Source organism: Anas platyrhynchos, chromosome 2 (assembly GCF_047663525.1).
Source record: "Anas platyrhynchos isolate ZD024472 breed Pekin duck chromosome 2, IASCAAS_PekinDuck_T2T, whole genome shotgun sequence".
Lineage (NCBI taxonomy): Eukaryota > Metazoa > Chordata > Aves > Anseriformes > Anatidae > Anas > Anas platyrhynchos.
In genome coordinates this window covers 19,575,235-19,592,112 of record NC_092588.1, presented here as the reverse complement: position 1 = coordinate 19,592,112, position 16,878 = coordinate 19,575,235, and the positions used below count along the sequence as shown (strand labels likewise).

The window sequence follows — 16,878 nt, the reverse complement described above, 5'->3', positions numbered from 1 at the left end:
TTTTCACTGATCACTTTTCAAAGTTATAAGCTCATGCAAATAGACTGCCCAAAATTATTGAGAATTTTTTAAAATCTTGATTTGATACGTTAATTCTCTTCCAAAAAAGAAAGTGTATTTACTTGGAAACGTCATTAAGTACTAAGCTATTTTTTGTAGGAAAAATGATTGAAGGTTTATTTTCTTCTAAAATACATCTTGAATTAGTTCTAATAATATACTGCCAATTATAATCTTTACAAAACATATAACAAAATTACATAACTGACTCAAAGACTGAACTGTCTCCTGCCACCAGATTGTTTGAAGTTGTCAGGTGTGTAGTAGTGGCCCAGGTCCTTTTTGTTTTTACCTTTTTACATGTTTTTATGTTTAATTATGTTTTTGTTTTTTTACATTTAAATGTTTTTACATTTTACATGTAACTTTATATTCAGTTAGTAGACCTTGTTGAATTGACTGAATAATGAAGTCGATAAAAGTAACTGTACTATCAGAACTACTTTGATTAAATTTGTGTGAGGAAAATATTTCTGAACTGCTTCGTAAGAAGCTGTATTGTCAATGTGAACTGATGGTGCCTACTGAGAGGTGCATTCCTCTTGATTTCAGTTTAATTTGAGATTTCATCCTGTGCTTTTAAATGCTGAACTGTTGTGATTTTCCTCTGTTGTTTTATATTCTGCTCTCATCTTTTTCTCTATTGTGGCAATTTTTCTCAAATTAATTAGATCTGCAATAGTCACCAGCATGGAAATAGCAGAGGTCAATATGCATACTAGTGAGTTTCTGATGTAATATATTACTCATGTTGCGTAGTCATTTCAGTCTTGGAAGAGTGACTGTCTTCCTGTGGAAGGAAAAAGCATGCAAAAGACTGGAAGGTACTTTTATTTTGTAGGAACCTACCTTATGTGTGACAGAAATGAAATTTGCTCTGCAAAGAGATAGGCCCCGAATTATCACACACTCAGGATTTGCAGTAGACATTGGCTGACTATCAGCCTGAAACTGGCATCATGATTTTCAGGGGTACTATGGTTATACACATTCTTCAGTTTGGAAACCTTATGCTGTAAAAGTCAATTAAATTATGATGAAGAGATTTGGAAAGACACATCCGCTTTTTAGTCACTGTCATCAGTTACTGACTCTGTATTCTCATATCTGGTGTTCTGGTTAGAAAGTCAAGGAAACAGTGGTCACTTACGAGCTCCCTATAAGACCTGCATGCAGTGTTTTCAAGATAATATAAGCCTATTTCTTTTTACCCCTTGGCTAATTATTTTGTCCTGTTCAAATATGACCTAGAGAAAGGCAATGTTTGCATATGTTTTCTAAATTCTGTCCATGTTTTTCAATTGGCATTAATCTTAGACCATTCCTGTGTTTGTTCTGATACCTTTGGCTGGTTCTAAAACACGGCAGTGGATGGCCAGTTAACTCTGGCCATTTCTGGACAGAGCTTGTGCCAAAGAGTAGGTGTCAGACAGTGCTTTTCATTGGGATTTTTAAGTGTACAGAAGTAATTATCTGCTTTGGCCTAAATTCACACAGTACTTTTATGCCCTTTTTATTTTTAATTGAAAGTGGCATTACTTGAATAAAGCTATAACATGCTTTACTTCTACTCCGTTACAGAATTAACTTTGTTACTGCTAAAATTTGTTACAGAAGTGGATTGCAAATATCTATTGACGTGAACTCTCTTTAAGTTTGCTACCATTTCCCAAATATCAGCCTCCAATGTTTTGCACTGTTTTATTGCTTCGAGGCTTGGAGGCTGAATAATGGAAAATGATAAGGCAGCTGAGGGACTTGGTTTCTAATTTAACCAGAGCAAAGACAGTCTAGTATACAGATGTATATAGGGCAACAGAATGTGAGACACCCTATATTGACTGTTTCTTTGTTCTCAAGTTTTATCTCTTTTGCAAATCTAGCCATCATATCTAGCCTGTACTGTGCTTAACATTTATTAATGTTTATTATGTTTACTGTATCACATAACACTTCAGATGGGGTAACACAAGCCTTCAGTGCATATATATATATGGCTTCTCTACTGCAGAATTCATCCTTCCAACATGGAGTGCTTCTCTCTCTTCTGTTAGCTCACAGCTTCTCTCAGCAGCATTTGTTCCAGCTGGGGATAAACAAGAAGGAGCAGAAATGGAACTGAGCAGGTTGATCCTGTTATGAATGGTTGCTTGCTCACATCAGACAGTGTCAGGGGAAGACTTTTTTTCTTCACCTGCAGTGTTCACAGTAACCCAGTGCCAATTGATTTAGGATGTATTTCTTGACAACCGTGTATGCTTGTAGCTCCAGAACTTAACCATAAGCAGTGTTTCCTCCTTCAAGTCTTTCATCTGCTTAGTTTTCTTCTTTCCATTGGATTTATTATTTGACACACACTACTTTCTCTGATCACTTTCTGTTCAGTATTGTTTTTTCTGTCTCTACCTTATCTGAGCATCTGCTGTAAATCTTCTGCCTCTTGCACTCAGTTCACACACTTGGACTAATTTCACCAGAATTGTTAGTGACCTCCATGTGAGTCCATCCAGGACCTGGGTCTTTGTAACGTGGTACCTGCTTTAAACATGCAGTTCTTGAAAACGTGTCCTTTGTTAGCTTTCCTTTAGTCTCACTTCTCTGAACTGAGTTTTGATCTTTTCTGTTTTCTATGATAATTGTGAAACTAAAACGCACTGTAGCAATGTTTAGGTAATGAAGCAGTTAGATGAAAAAAATTGGATTTACAGTGATCCACAAAAAATATTTCAGAAGAGTTTACACATGTATGTGGTAGACTGAGCTCAGCCAACCAACTGCACAGACGCTTGCTCATTCCTCGTTCCCATTGTGTGGGGGGAGAAGAAAAGGAAAGTGAGAGGACTCAAGGGCTGAGATAAAGACAGCTTAACAAGTGAAGCAAAAGTATGCACAAGAAATTCATTCACTTCTTCCCACTGGCAGGCAGATGTTTACCACTTTCTGGAAAGCATGGCCTCAGCATATTACTTTGGAAGACAAATTCCATAACCATGAGTGTCCCCACTTCCTTCTCCTTTTCGTTGACTTTTATTGCTGAGCACAGCATTACTTGGGTTTGGAGTATCCCTTTGGTCAGTTTGTGTCAGCTGTCCTGGCTGTGTCCTCCCAGTTCCTTGCTCACCCCCAGGCTATTTGCTGGGGAGGGAAAGGCAGAGTGAGAAAAAGAGAAAGCCTTGATGCTGTGCAAGCACTGTTCAGCAATAGCCAAAACATTGATGTGTTATCAACAGGGTTTTAATCACAAATCCAGAAGACAGCACCATGCGGGCTGCCGTGAAGAAAATAAACTTTATACTGGCCAAACCCAGTACAACGTAAAAAGTTCAGTCAGTGTTCATGGAGCTTAAACACCAACAAAAGCTTTGGTTTCCTATATATACAAATAAAATCACACACACACAAAAGCTATTTTGGGCAGCTTTTAAAATTAAAAAGCTGCAACCCCAATTATACATTGTTAATGAATATTTGGATATAATCTGTTTTACAAATGAAAATACAAAAGAAGATTAAGTCTCTTTAATCTTAAATAGTTAACTCTTTCTCAGTTATATCTTTACAGAAGTCTGTTATCATAAGACTTTGCCTTGCCTTGTCTGGAGCCTTTCAAAGACATATACATGAGTTAGCCAACCAACTTCACATGTTTCTTTTTGCCACAGTAAATCATCTTCATTTCTGCATTGACTTTGTGCAGTAGCTGTTATACCCAGAATTATTTAATTCTGCTGTTGAATTTCTTTGATATATCTTGGAGTTTTTGTGAGAGTGTCTGATTACTGCCTGCATATTCTATAATTACAGGATTACACTTACACTTCAGTTATAATATTAATATTATGAGTTTATTCTTCAAAAGTGTCTGACACTTGAAATTACAAGTGAACCTAACATCTCAGTAACTGATTTTTTTTGCCCTTTTTTTATTGGAATGCCAGAGTGCTTATTCACTTCTCCAGTGAAGTGAATTAATGCAATTCTCCTGCAATTAATTTGTGAGCAAAGCTGCAGACACCTTTCTTGTGATTTCAGTTCCCTTATGCTTTAGAAGCTTTAAGAGGCAAAGAGGTTCTGAGCAAGACCTTTAAGACATGTAGTATATGTGGCTGGGCACTTCGGTATACAGGGATATACCATTATACCCATTATACCTCTGTTTATTTTACCTCTGCTGAAGAGCCAAACCTTGGCATTTATAAAGTCAGTTGAATTCTGTTGCTCTTGTAAATGTAAGGATCTCACTAGAATTTTCTAAAAACTGCTGTACAAAATGTATGTATAACTCTAAGATACACTTTGAATTAAATGACCACAAGCAAAGATGTGCTTATGCCCCCGTTCAGTCCTTTTCTTGCACAGGAAAGCAAGAAGATATTTCTCACATAAATTTTTTCTCATGCTCAGATTTCACAGTGAACTTGGGCCTCTTTGCCCTTCAGATATTTCCAGCTCTTGCTGTCTTTCCAGTCTTAGTAAAACTGCTCCTCTCAAATTCTGGCTGTAAAAATAACTGTAGGATTTCTCTCATTTTCAGGAAATGAAATCTGTAGGTTAGAGGATTATCAGTGCTGCTGTGCATGAAACCTAGTCTCAATTTAAAACCGCTTGTGTTTAATTTCAACTTAAATGTGAAAGCTACACATACGATGATCAGCACCTAAGAGAGATAAGGGGCATCAGCTAGACTCTGCTGTATTTTTCACATGTAGGAGTAGCTATACTGGTAGTTAGGAGTGCTTCTTCTCTCATGTGTTGTTTGCCAGATACCTACCTGAAGCCTTCCATTAGTCTTCCAAAGCAGAGCTGGTACAACATAATGGTGTCTTAAAGACTTTTTCAAATGGTCCTGGCAATTACACAATTTCTTAGATGTTTCCCTTCCTAAAGTCCTGCCCATAGTCATAACACTGTATGAGAGGCTTTTGCTTTTTTCCCTGTATCTTTATTTGCTAACAAAAATTCAGACATCCTGATAAAAACCAAACCTCATTTCATGATGTGATATGTCTACATCCTGCTCGTATGTGCAAAGCCCTGGGGTTAAATTTTCAAAGTGGTGAATAGTAGATATCCGCACAAATCCTTTTGTCTGCTAAAGGGATTTGTTCATGCTGCTGCCTGACACCTTTTTAAATGCTTTTATTAGTGATATATTTTATTATGGTGTTCTAGAAGCCACTTGGTAAAGCATGCTCTCATCCTGTGTTCAGCAACACGGACCGGTCTGAGGGAACAGGATCAGCTAAGTGGCCGTGTCTGCTCTGTGTTGCTGCAGATAGTGGTCATAGGTTGTTGGCTCTGTATTTATGTGGTCATAAATTGCCTGTTTTGCTGACACTCTAAAGTAAATGAAGGAAAGCATCAGCACTGCTGGCTTTCTGGCAAAAAGCCTAAGAGTGACTTGGTATCCTTGTGTGTCTAGCTAATACCACTTCGATGGAAAGTTTTAATTAAGTGCATGTCTCTGCATGCAGAGTAGAAATCAAAGGCACTTGGGAAAAAGAAAGTGTATCTGCTCCAGACTCATTGAGGAGTAATTTGGTGAGAGCACTAAATGACTTTCAATTAATTGGAAAATATTTTTTTAAATTTTGCCAGAAAGTACATGAAAATCAGTCTGAAGGGAAGACTATAAAATTAGTCTCTCGATCAAATCCATTTGTTCCATACTTGTTGGAAGATGTCATGGTAGTACAGGTCAGAGGTAGGGATTGTGAAACTAATCTGATAGGGTGGATTTAATTAGATCCCTAATTGCAATTATCAGAAGAACACTGGAAACTGGCTTACCGAAGGTAATTATTTTTTATTTGTAATTTCTGTAATGATTTCCAAACTAAAAATATCCAAAAATTCAATGTTAATACATATATAAATTTTATAGTAAATCTTCTATAACTAGGTAGCTAGTTTAAAATTCCAGCCTTTAAAATTAAATTTATTAGATGGAAAATTTAGCTCTGTTCTTTGGTTTCCTGGTTACAGGAAAGAAAATTCACTCAGTTCTTTTCAGACTGTCCAGAAGGACAGCTCTTTATGAAAAGAACAATGCTGAAGAGCAGGGATTATTCATTTACCTATAGATATACTTCATGATTAATTCTGGATAATGTTTGGTATATGGTTCATTGTTCTGCCTGCAATATAGCAAAGCGAAAACAGCCATCCCTGCACCCTCTGAGATGACCAGATATGTACAGGACATGTTATATTTTATGGTATTTGCCTTGCACTGTAACGTTTTTATGGACTCAAAACATAGCATGAATTGTGCCCTTTTATCCGTTTTAACCAATGTAGAAAATCTGTTTTATTATTCACTCAACTTTGCTTCCAGAGGAAATGGATGGGGACATGAGGGGCTAGGGATGTCTGCTCAGTCTTTGCTTCTGTCCTTATTTCATCCTCCATCTTTAATATAACTCTCAGGTATTCCTTGCATTAAATAACCACAATAAAAGAACATCACTGGTGACTTAAGCCTTATCGTGGTGAACTTTTTTGTTCCATTGTATGACGAGTGACCGGGCAGTTCCTTCTATTCATCTTTCTTTAAATGCATATCCTCCTCTGAACTGCTCTGTCAGATGAAACCTTTGCTCATCCCCAAAGCCACATTTTGTTTGTTTGTTATTTTCTGAACACAGAATTATGGGTTTGATTTCCTAGTATCTTTCTCTGTTTTGCTGGTGTTTATGAAAAAGTGACTCTGAAGCTGGAATAGATAAGGCTGTTTTCTTAGCATGAATTATCAGATGCCATTTGAAATGTCTACAGCAGATGGGGGAGTCTCATGGGAAGGGGAGAAATAAATGCAACAGATGCATTATAAGAGCAAAAAAGCTATTTGTGAGAGTAGTTCCAAGAACAGAAGATGCCATCAAAAGGTTATTTACCTTTTGGCAAATAATTGCATTTTGCCTAACTTTTTCTAATCTGAGAGATGAGAAATAGTTTGGCATTTATTATCAGAAACTGGTTATAAAAAGAGTTATCTTGTCTCTCTGGGTATTATGGAGCAATACTAGATGCCTCCACTGCTCAGGACAAAGAAAGGCAAAGAAATGAATCAGTATGGACCACATGTAGGAAAGGACTCGAGGGCAAACTCTGGAATACCAAACCCAAATTATCTGAGAGTATTCCAATAAAAGTAATTAAAGCTGTGGTTTAAGACCTTTGCTGTTATTTTAAAATTTGTGTAAGAAGATTTTCGTTTCGGGACTTTACACTAAATTAGAACAGCAGTCCTAGAGAGAAGAGGCACGAGGAACAACGAGTCCCCTGTTGGACTTCCCTCCTTCATTGCCCAGGTTTGCCTGCAGCTCCTGGGGCAGTGCATAGGCAGGCTCTGGAGTCACAGAGTCACAGAATGGCTGAGGCTGGGAGGACCTCTGAAGATCATCCAGTCCAACCCCCTGCCGAGCAGGATCACCTAGAGCAGCACATAGCGCAGGATGGCCTCCAGGCGGGAGGCTGCTGCTCCATGCTGTGACGGCTCTGTCCTGCTGCCCGTCATTGCTCATTTCTCTCTCAGGGTTGTTCTTGGCCTCTCTCCAAGAGGATGCAGGGCTGGGTCGACCCTCGGCCTGATCCAGTATGGATATGCTTGTGTGTGTTAAGAGGATACCGGGCTAGACAGCAGATAAGGAGTAAGCCTGATTATGCAGGGGAGGCTATTTAGGAGAGGGGGATAAAGCAGAGCGGCTAGGCCTGCAGAGCACATAGGACAGCCCAGGGGGAAGTCATGAAATTTAGGTATCAGTTTCTCCTGCATGCGTTGTAACTCAGGGCTGGGATGCTGGAAATATAGCTAAAGGCAGCACCCACAGCCTGATGCTCCCAGGCTGCTGATGGCACAGAGAAACTGAGGAACAAGGCTCACAGGTGTCCTGTGCTTACTACTCCCTCGTGAAAATCCAGCACAGCATTCCTCTTAATTGTAACCATGTTTAGTCCCGTTGTTGGGGACCTGACACTCTCCAAAGAGCTGAAGAAATTGGCATTTGTGACCCTTGAGAGCTGGGCAGTTTCAATTTGTGTTATAACACTCAGTTTCACTCATTTAGCAGACAGGACTATTGCATTAAAGATTCACATCTTGTTAGGGTATGTGTGGGGTTTGCCACAAGCTCTAAAGGCCACAATGGTTCCTTCCTTCAGGAGAAGGCAATAAAGGAAAGATTTGAGATTTGATACTTCTGAAGTTAGAAATGGAGCTGAAGCAAACTAAATTAAGAAAAATGGCAAAACAATGAAACCAAACACCAAAGACTGCTTCTTCTTCGACTGTGAATCCTATCAGTTTCTTTATAAATAAACAGTTTGCTCTTCTAAACCGATGGGTGATGACTCAATAGCTCACCCTTCTTATTATGTATTTCAGATACGCAGACATCAGCATTTCTAAATCTGTGCTCTTTAGAGAAAAATAAGGCTTTAAACATAATCAGACATAGCCTGCCTTTCATCTGGTCGTTTACTTGCTTTGACTGGTGAATATAACTTTCTGAGCTCTATGTTTTGTTTTTGAACCCGCTTGCCTACCTACATAACTTTCTTTATGCAGAGATTGTAATTTTCATTTTGCCTTAACTGGCACTACCATTAACTTGACACTACCATTGCTTGGGTATCCTGTGCTTTGCCCAGTGCTTATTGCCATAAGGTTGCGATACAGCTCTGCTCCTAGTTTCAGGTAATGTGAAAGAAAGGTAGGAAAGCACATGGTTATGTTCTTGTAGAGACTGAATAGGATAAAGCTTGTGGGCCCTCCCCTGTGAGGAGCCACTGCAGTACCTGGATGCTGCCTTTCAAAGGAGAGTGTGACTTTTGCAAGTGGAGCAAAACTGTAGCTTCCTGACAGACATACCTACAAATAAATACTGTTTGGTTTTTTTTCCAGTCGTTCAGATGTGTTATGCAAAGCAGCAGCAACAAAAAGGATAACAAGATGCCCCGTACTGTGATGATGTCTGCCCGTAGGAGATCCACATACAAGCTTGTCTTGCAGCAGCTGGATTTTTGCCTGGGCTATCAGAAACATATTTGTGCCATCAGAAACAGCTGTGTATTATTTTTCACATTCCTGGCACCCATGTTTCCTTCTGCCAGAGCTGCCCTTTGGGCCATGCCCCTCTGCAGTGTGGCTTATGCCAGTGGAGACCCAGAGCCCCTGAACTGAGTAAAGGGCTTCTGCATGCATCATCTTTAACATAAACATAGTGTTGCGTTGTCTGAATTGATTCCTGGTTCATAAAGCTGGCATTTAACTGACTTCAGTTAACCATCAATGTCCTCTGCAGAGTTAGTCCAGCTTTCATGTTTTAATAACTGTGAACAGCAGGGAGCCTCAGGTAGACTCCTTTCAAGGTAGATTTATTAGGGCAAAAAAAAGATCATTAGCTGCTAGTGATGGATTGTTTCTCAGTAAGAGAAAAGCAAATTCAAATATGCTTTGAACTGCAGTGTAGGCTTGTTGCGATGACAAAGGGAATAGGTGAGCCTTGGTATCCTGCTTATCCATTTAACTTATGATATTAAAAAAATCTTTGAAGACCGCAAGGTGTTGGAAATACACTGTCCTATCCACTAATGAGCAGTAGAATTAATGAGAAATCTCAAAACTCCCTCAGTGTCCACCTACTTACACTATACTTATCTGAACTTTATCTAATTCTTTTCAAAGTGACGTGTGGATTTGGTGTCAGGATAGAAATCCTGGACATCCAGTTACCACCCGTTTCAGTTGTTCAGTCACTCATGCTGAGTGATAAGCACTAATGAAATTTGGGTACCTATTATGCTTTATGATGAGCATATAATGAGATGATCTCTGCCTTGCTGTTTTCTATTCTAGTCTGTAGGTAAAATTCATAACGCCAGGATGAGAAAAGATTTGTAATAGCCATTAATTTGTTGGAGAAGTTTTTGTAGAAAGGAGAAAATACTGTGGCAATATCCTCTCATGTATGAAAGTGCTGTGGTGGTAATGGTAGAAGGTTGGCTTGTCCATAAAGTTACCTGTTTTCCTAAATTTCTTTCAAGGGGGCGTCACATGGGACGTAGTGATTGCCTCCTGCAATCTCATAGCCCTTCTCATTGCCCGATAAGGGTTCTTCTCAGAGATACAGTTCTAGCAGCAGCTTCTGCATAGGTTTATTATTCTGCATTGGTTTATTAAATGAGAGTTTTTATTTAATCAAAGTTTACAGGAAGAAGACTGCTCCTGTGGTAAAGCACATCTTTCTGTGGCTTCTACTTACTGTTTGTGTCGGCATCCTGAACAACATGTGTTTGTTTGAAAAAATGAGTAGTCTCTTCCTTTAGGAAAAAAAAAATTAAAAAATTGTCATTTGCTGTGTCTTATTTATCAGAAGCACTCCCTTGTGTATCACTTCAGATAGATAAAAGACTCCTGAGCTGCCTGTGGCTCTATAGTTCTTGTCCTGTGACATTTTCTCACATACATGTATTCACAGCATATATGAACACTAAGAGTTTAGTCTTAGTCTTTGTGACTGGCAATGACTAAGGCATATGCAATTTTAATCTCAGAAAAATCAATCATGTGCTTCCTTTAATAATGGAAGTTACTTAAGTCTAGCTAATACGATTTTTTTTAAAATTGACTAGTGAGTTGAACATTTTCATGTGAAGAATTCGAACTTAGCCCTACTAACCATGTCTAATATAAAAGAATGCAGGTGTTGACATTTGATTATGAAAGAGCTGGCATACTTAATGATCCCTGAATATTAATATATATATATATATATATATTTGTTTTAGGCTTCTTTTACTCACATATGTCTTTAGATTCTCTAAAGTACATCTTGTGAAAGTTTCTGAAAGCCATTTTATAGGAAGAGACTGTCTTAAAATAAATCTTTATTATCAGTTAATGTGTTTTACCAAAATTTTGTGCATATTCTTAATACTAACTTTAGGCATCATAACATATTACCAAAGGATTTGGCAGATATTTTGTTCAGTAAAGGCCATTAATTCAGAATAAATGATCTTCTAGATAACAAGGAATTAAGCTTTCTACAGGTATCTCTTGATGAAATCCTGTGGTCTTTGTTGTTCATAATGTATACGGATTTAACCATTGCTCTTCCTCTTTTGTTTTGGCTGTTATTTTAGTCCGTGAACGTAGAAGAGTTGACTTGGCAGAATATTGTATTTTGTTTTTTAATTACATTGAAAATCCAAATGAAATCTCATCTGTTTACCTAACTCGATGTGCTAGTAGGAGGGAAACGCTGTTAACCACAAGCTGTGTGAAGCTCTTGCTGCAGACATTTTAACCTGTAGTTCTCTGCATCCTGTTATGTTGCTGCTATTTCATAGGCTCGGCAACTTCTGTGCAGCTGTATCCAAAATGAGGATTTGAAATGGGGTGAAGTCATAGAACCACTGAAGTAGGCTCCTATTGGAGTTAGTTTGGCCTTGTCCTAACCGGTGGCTGAAACCCTTTGCATTTCTCCCTCTGTCTCTCTGTGCAAACCTCTCAACGGGATTAAAGTAGTATAAGGAAAGGACTGTAGAGAAAAACTATGGTTCTGGAAAGGTGTTTGAATTCATAATCTGATCAGTGAATGCCTTCTCACTAGCAGCTTTCTAGGATGCTTAAATCATCTCAAAAACCGTAGGCATATCTGTTCTAATGTATGTGGTGTCAGGATTCACATTATGATTGAAACAAAGTTAAGGAGGTTGTAGATCTCATAGTTTCTGAATTGCTTATGACAGATGAATGTTTCATGTTACATATATATATCAATTTAGTTTACATAGTTGCATCGCTTCCTCACCACACAAACATTAGGAAGAGTTTGCACCATCCGTTTGCTCAAATAACTCATAATAATACTTGGATCGATGCCTCTATAAGGTAGATAATACAATATTATTGTAAATTACATTGTTAGGACTTGGAAGCATATAAATAATCAGGATGTTGATTTAAGGTTTCATCCAGAATGCATCACGCCAGGAGACCAGTCAGCCCTGCACCCTGCAACTTTCAGTTATGGATTACTGCTTCAGGCAGATGCATATGGATTTTTTTTTTATTTTTTTTTATGTCTGGCAGACCCAAACATGCCAGACTTGCTGTACTTTCATAGCAGGCAAATGTACTGCTTTCAGAATTCCAATAGTGGTAGGATTTCTGCATGGAGCACGAAAATAAATATGGATTTAGCATTAACAGTTTAGGAGCTGGTTAATCTAACATTGCTTTCTTCAGTTTGGGCTGACAGGTTGAGTAGTAATTCTGCTTGAGTAGTAAGAACTGGCGGGTTAACACCACACCATGGGTTAAGGAACTGGAGAAAAGCAGGTGTATATTTTCTGTGCACAAGGCATGGTAAATAGGTATTTTGAACAGGTTAGCAACTCTAGTCAAGGAATGTTTGGTAGCTTTTGCAGATGGAAAGTGTTATTTATTTTTGTCTTTGTCTGTGGTAATAGTAGGTAACTAAAACACAATCTGCTTCTTCCTCAGAATAATTAATTCATTCATCTTTTTTAGCTGTAAATTTATAATGATCTACTGCCTTGCGTGTTCAGAAGTCATTACTGGGTGCCTGATGAGTGTTAGCAGTGCTGGATATTTAATATTTGCAGGCTGTGCTTCTAAAAATCGTAGTCTTCTGCTTCATTCATGGCAAGAGCATTTTTGTGCCTGGTGTTTGTGACCTTGTTTCAGAAATGCTTTGTATTCCAGAGTGTCACTTAATGTGTGCTTTAAATATGTAATGTGAAAGTTTAAGTCATTTACCAATTCATACATGATTTTGAGGTGTTTTAAAAATTTAACAGAACAAGAATATAATGCAATATCCAAAGCATTTGGAAGAGGAAGTTAAAAAAAAAAAAAAAAAGCTAGTTTTCAGATAGAAGCTTTAGGAATCATCTGGAGCCAAAGTAACAGCTCACCTCTGGCAAAAGGGGCAGGAAGTGAGGGAGGTTCTCGCTTCTTCCTCTCTTGCTCAGCTCCGTTCCCTCTGCATCTCTTTCCACTTCAGCAAGCGTCAGAGCTTTCCAGGTGATTGCGTGGCAGGTGGATCTGATGCCTGAAAGCAGCAGAAGACTGGCTTGGGGGAGTAACATCTTTTGCTACGGCAGTGAGTTACACAGGCTGACATCCAGCATCAGAGCTTGTGCAGGCACGGTGGCTGGTAGGAAGGAGGGGAACAGGAAGGGACCACCAGATTTTTTGGGGTTTGTATTCGGAATTGCTCTCTTCTCTATGCTGGCATAATTTAATCTCCCATTTTAAATACAGACCCCATTTTCTGTTGCTTCTGCTACTGTATAATTTGCATATATATATAGGTGTTTTTAATAATATTACATATTACTATTTTTTTTCACAGAGAGGATGTTCAAAAATATTCCAAACTAAAATTAATTTTGTGTTGAAACTGATGTAACTATGATAACTGATGTTAATTCGGTATATGCAGTTGTTTCATTCTGTACATACCTGAGTATTAGCATGTTGAGACAGAAACTGGGGCTGTTGCACATAAATTAGGTATGCCAGGTAGCAGAAGTTTGAAGGTGTGCAGAAATTAATAAAAATGCAGTATGTTGCACAAGGGCATTGCTTAAGGCTGATTTGTTTCCCGTAACGGGTGTGAAAATCCCCTTGAGACAGGTACAAGTTATTCACGGTGAGAGTTCTCTGACATTTCAAAGGGGACCGTGACACTGAAACAAATTGTATGTCCCTGTGCTGCATTTTTATAAAAGGCATTTGTGTATTTGAAAGCAGTATCCAGAAAGATCTAAATATATACATTTTGACAGGATTTGGGAATATAAGGGGATATGAAATGCATATTGTTTGGGATCATCACCTTTAAAATCTAATGGCTCTGCTTGGAATATAAATTTAACAGAAAAATCAATTTTTTAGTAGGACAACCAGAAAGTGATGGTCAGTCATGGCATTTATACCACTGGCCCTAAAATGTAATTATTCCCTAGAACTGTAAGGAATTGAATTTTCGCTGTGTCCCTGCCCATGGCAGGGGAGTTGGAAATAGATGGGCTTTGAGGTCCCTTCCAACCCAAACCATTCTGTGATTCTCTGAAACCAAGGGCAGAAATGCTACAGTGCCCACTAAATTGGTAAGAAATTGATACTGACTTGGTAATGGTATGGAAGGAAATCAGTTGGTACTGATGGGAGAAACTGGTTCTTCTGGCTCCAGTTTGTCAATGTCTTTCTTGTACTGGGGAGCTCAAAACACTGGATCCAGTACTTTGATGCAGTCTCACTACTGCTGAACAGAGGGAAATAATGGCTTGTTTTGATCTGCTGGCAATGTCCTTCCTTGGAGATACTCAAGAGTTGACTGGTCAAGTAAGTCCCTGTCTTGTCCTGACTTAGACAGTTAGATATTTAGATCTGTTTTCAAATTTGGCCTTGTGTTGAGCAAGGGGTTAGAGCAGGTAAGTGCCAAAGCTACCTTCATGCCTATATTGTTCTGCAATTCTACAATTACATGCCATAATTCTGAACAATTTTGTATAACAGCACTCTTAGGAATTGCTAGTAATAATGCTCTATCTTGGTATACAGTTAATGTGTCCTAAACCTTTTTTTTTTATTTTAAACTTTATGCTCATTCTAAGGCAACAAATAGTCTTGTTTGAGGCCTAACTCCATGTAAGCCTTAGCCTATATAGCCAGTATTTTTTCAAGATACTGGAAATGTTATGCTTGTTGTGATGGTGGGAGACAGAAGGTATGCTGTACTGTGTTTCAGCATTCCAGTCTTGAAGAAAAAGCAGGCCTGGCTGACTTATTGGAAAGGCTTATCTGATGGACAGAGGTGCAATTTTCCCAAGCTTAGAAATAATTTTAAAATTGCAGAGACAGAAACTTGGTACCGAAGGTCCCCAAAACTGTTTATACGGAGTTAGTGTTTTTTTCCAGAATCCTAGTCAATGTGGTGGTGGTGGCGTTTCTCTTTCCCCTTTCCTTCTTTCCCTTTCCCCTTCTCCTTCACACTAGTGGAGTCAACAGAAACAGATTTATCTCAGTTTTGGTAAGTCTTCCTGCCCACTCTAGTAAAATAGACAGAGCCTGCTGAAGAGAAATACAGGTGGCAGAGGTATGGCCATCAAAGTCTTCCTGGCCATAGTTCATATGCTAACTCCAGAATGAACTGAGGTTGCAACCTAGACCCTTTCTCCTATCAGCACACAGATGTTTGGGTCTTCAGCCAGCAGCTCCATAACCTCGTTTGCTACTTGACACAGAGATGATGTAAAGCTTATTAAATGTATCTTCAGTGTCTGGAAAAAAAAGGAACTAAATAGGTTGTAATTTAAATCAAGTCTAAGTAATAAAGATAACATTGCCCATTGGGTTCCAGCCTCACAGATCACACAAGGAAGTCTATTCTTGCAGAGCTAAGTGTATACCAAACGTACACTGATACCAAAATGGATTATCAGCCAAAGCCTACTCTCTGGACAGCATCACTCTGTTTTATCAGATTTTGGGTGTATTGCCCCCAAATCTGATGATCTGATTAAATTGCTGGTCAAAACATAATAGCATTTGCTCTGCAGAGAGTGGACTCAGCCCCAGTTGCTGCCCCATGATTCAATTTCTGTAGCACTTGCTACACTGACTGAATTGTGTTCTACTAAGTAAACTGGAAACCTCAATGAAAATTAAGTATTTATAAAGATGTATTTACATCTTTTGATGGGATCCAGCAAATGTGTTCCTTTGTCACTGGAAAGAAGTGCTTAGGATGCAGGGGGAATCAGTATTACCATTGGAAGGTCACTGCAGCAGGTTCCTAAGTGCATGTTCTTGTGATGGCAGGTGAAGAACCCGGAACTCAGTACTGTTGGGTATCCTTACTGATATTCCCTCACAGATCTTTATTCTGCTGCTCAGCCTAAAATGTCAGTAAAAGCCTCCATTCTTTCTGTATTTGGAGAAAACGGGATTCCATTTTGTATTATCTTTGTATGTAACAAAAAGCAGTGCAGAATTTGAGTTCTGTTTTCAAAATACCTGGCTACAGCCAGCTGTTCTAGAAGGTTCAACGAGATAATGGAAAATGCTGAAAAACAATTTCAATGTGCATAATAAAATCCTTGGTAATGACTTGTCCTCTGGAAGCACATTTGAAGAATCAAGTTAAGAATAATGCTAAGCCCATAGAATCTAATGTGAAAGTGTCGGCAATGATCACGCTGATCAATGGAGCTTCAAAGTGCTGTTCACATTAGAGGGAATTAATGGATTTAATCAGAGTAACAGGAAACATTTTTAGGAAAACAAAACAAAACAAAACACCTTTCCTCAAATAGAACTCAATAAAATACAAGGATTTGTCTTTTATTTGTACTTTTTCCCATTGTGAATTTACAGATATTGTGCCTGCCTGTAATAACAGTCTCTAAGTTTTATGATTTCACAGATGTTATACAGTGCTTCCTAAAACTCTTCACAATTAGAGAGGGAAATGGTGTTTCTAAACCCTGGTTTTATTTGGGAAAAGTTCACGTTGGGAAACAAGAGGTAAGAAGAAAGGGGCTTCCAAATTCACAAGGGTGCCAGACCCCGTGCTTGGATGTGGGCTTGCAGTTTTGTTCCAATTCCGCTCCAGCTCCTGGTTGTCACTCCCTAAGCTCTTCTGGAAAAAGAGATTTAACCCAAGATCTTTTACAGCTGAGATGATGGGCAGAATGATCAGCTAAGCTGGCAGGTCTTGGGGCTGTAACCCTCTGACCCAGCACAGCTGGGAAGAGAAGGTATTACATCCTCATTGT

General features: G+C 38.6%; 1 protein-coding gene across 4 annotated transcripts in view; it reads left to right on the top strand.

Annotated features, from left to right (window-relative positions):
* Positions 1-16,878, top strand: part of OXR1 (oxidation resistance 1) — a 268,677-nt gene that overhangs the window by 38,393 nt on the left and 213,406 nt on the right. The window lies entirely within an intron of this gene.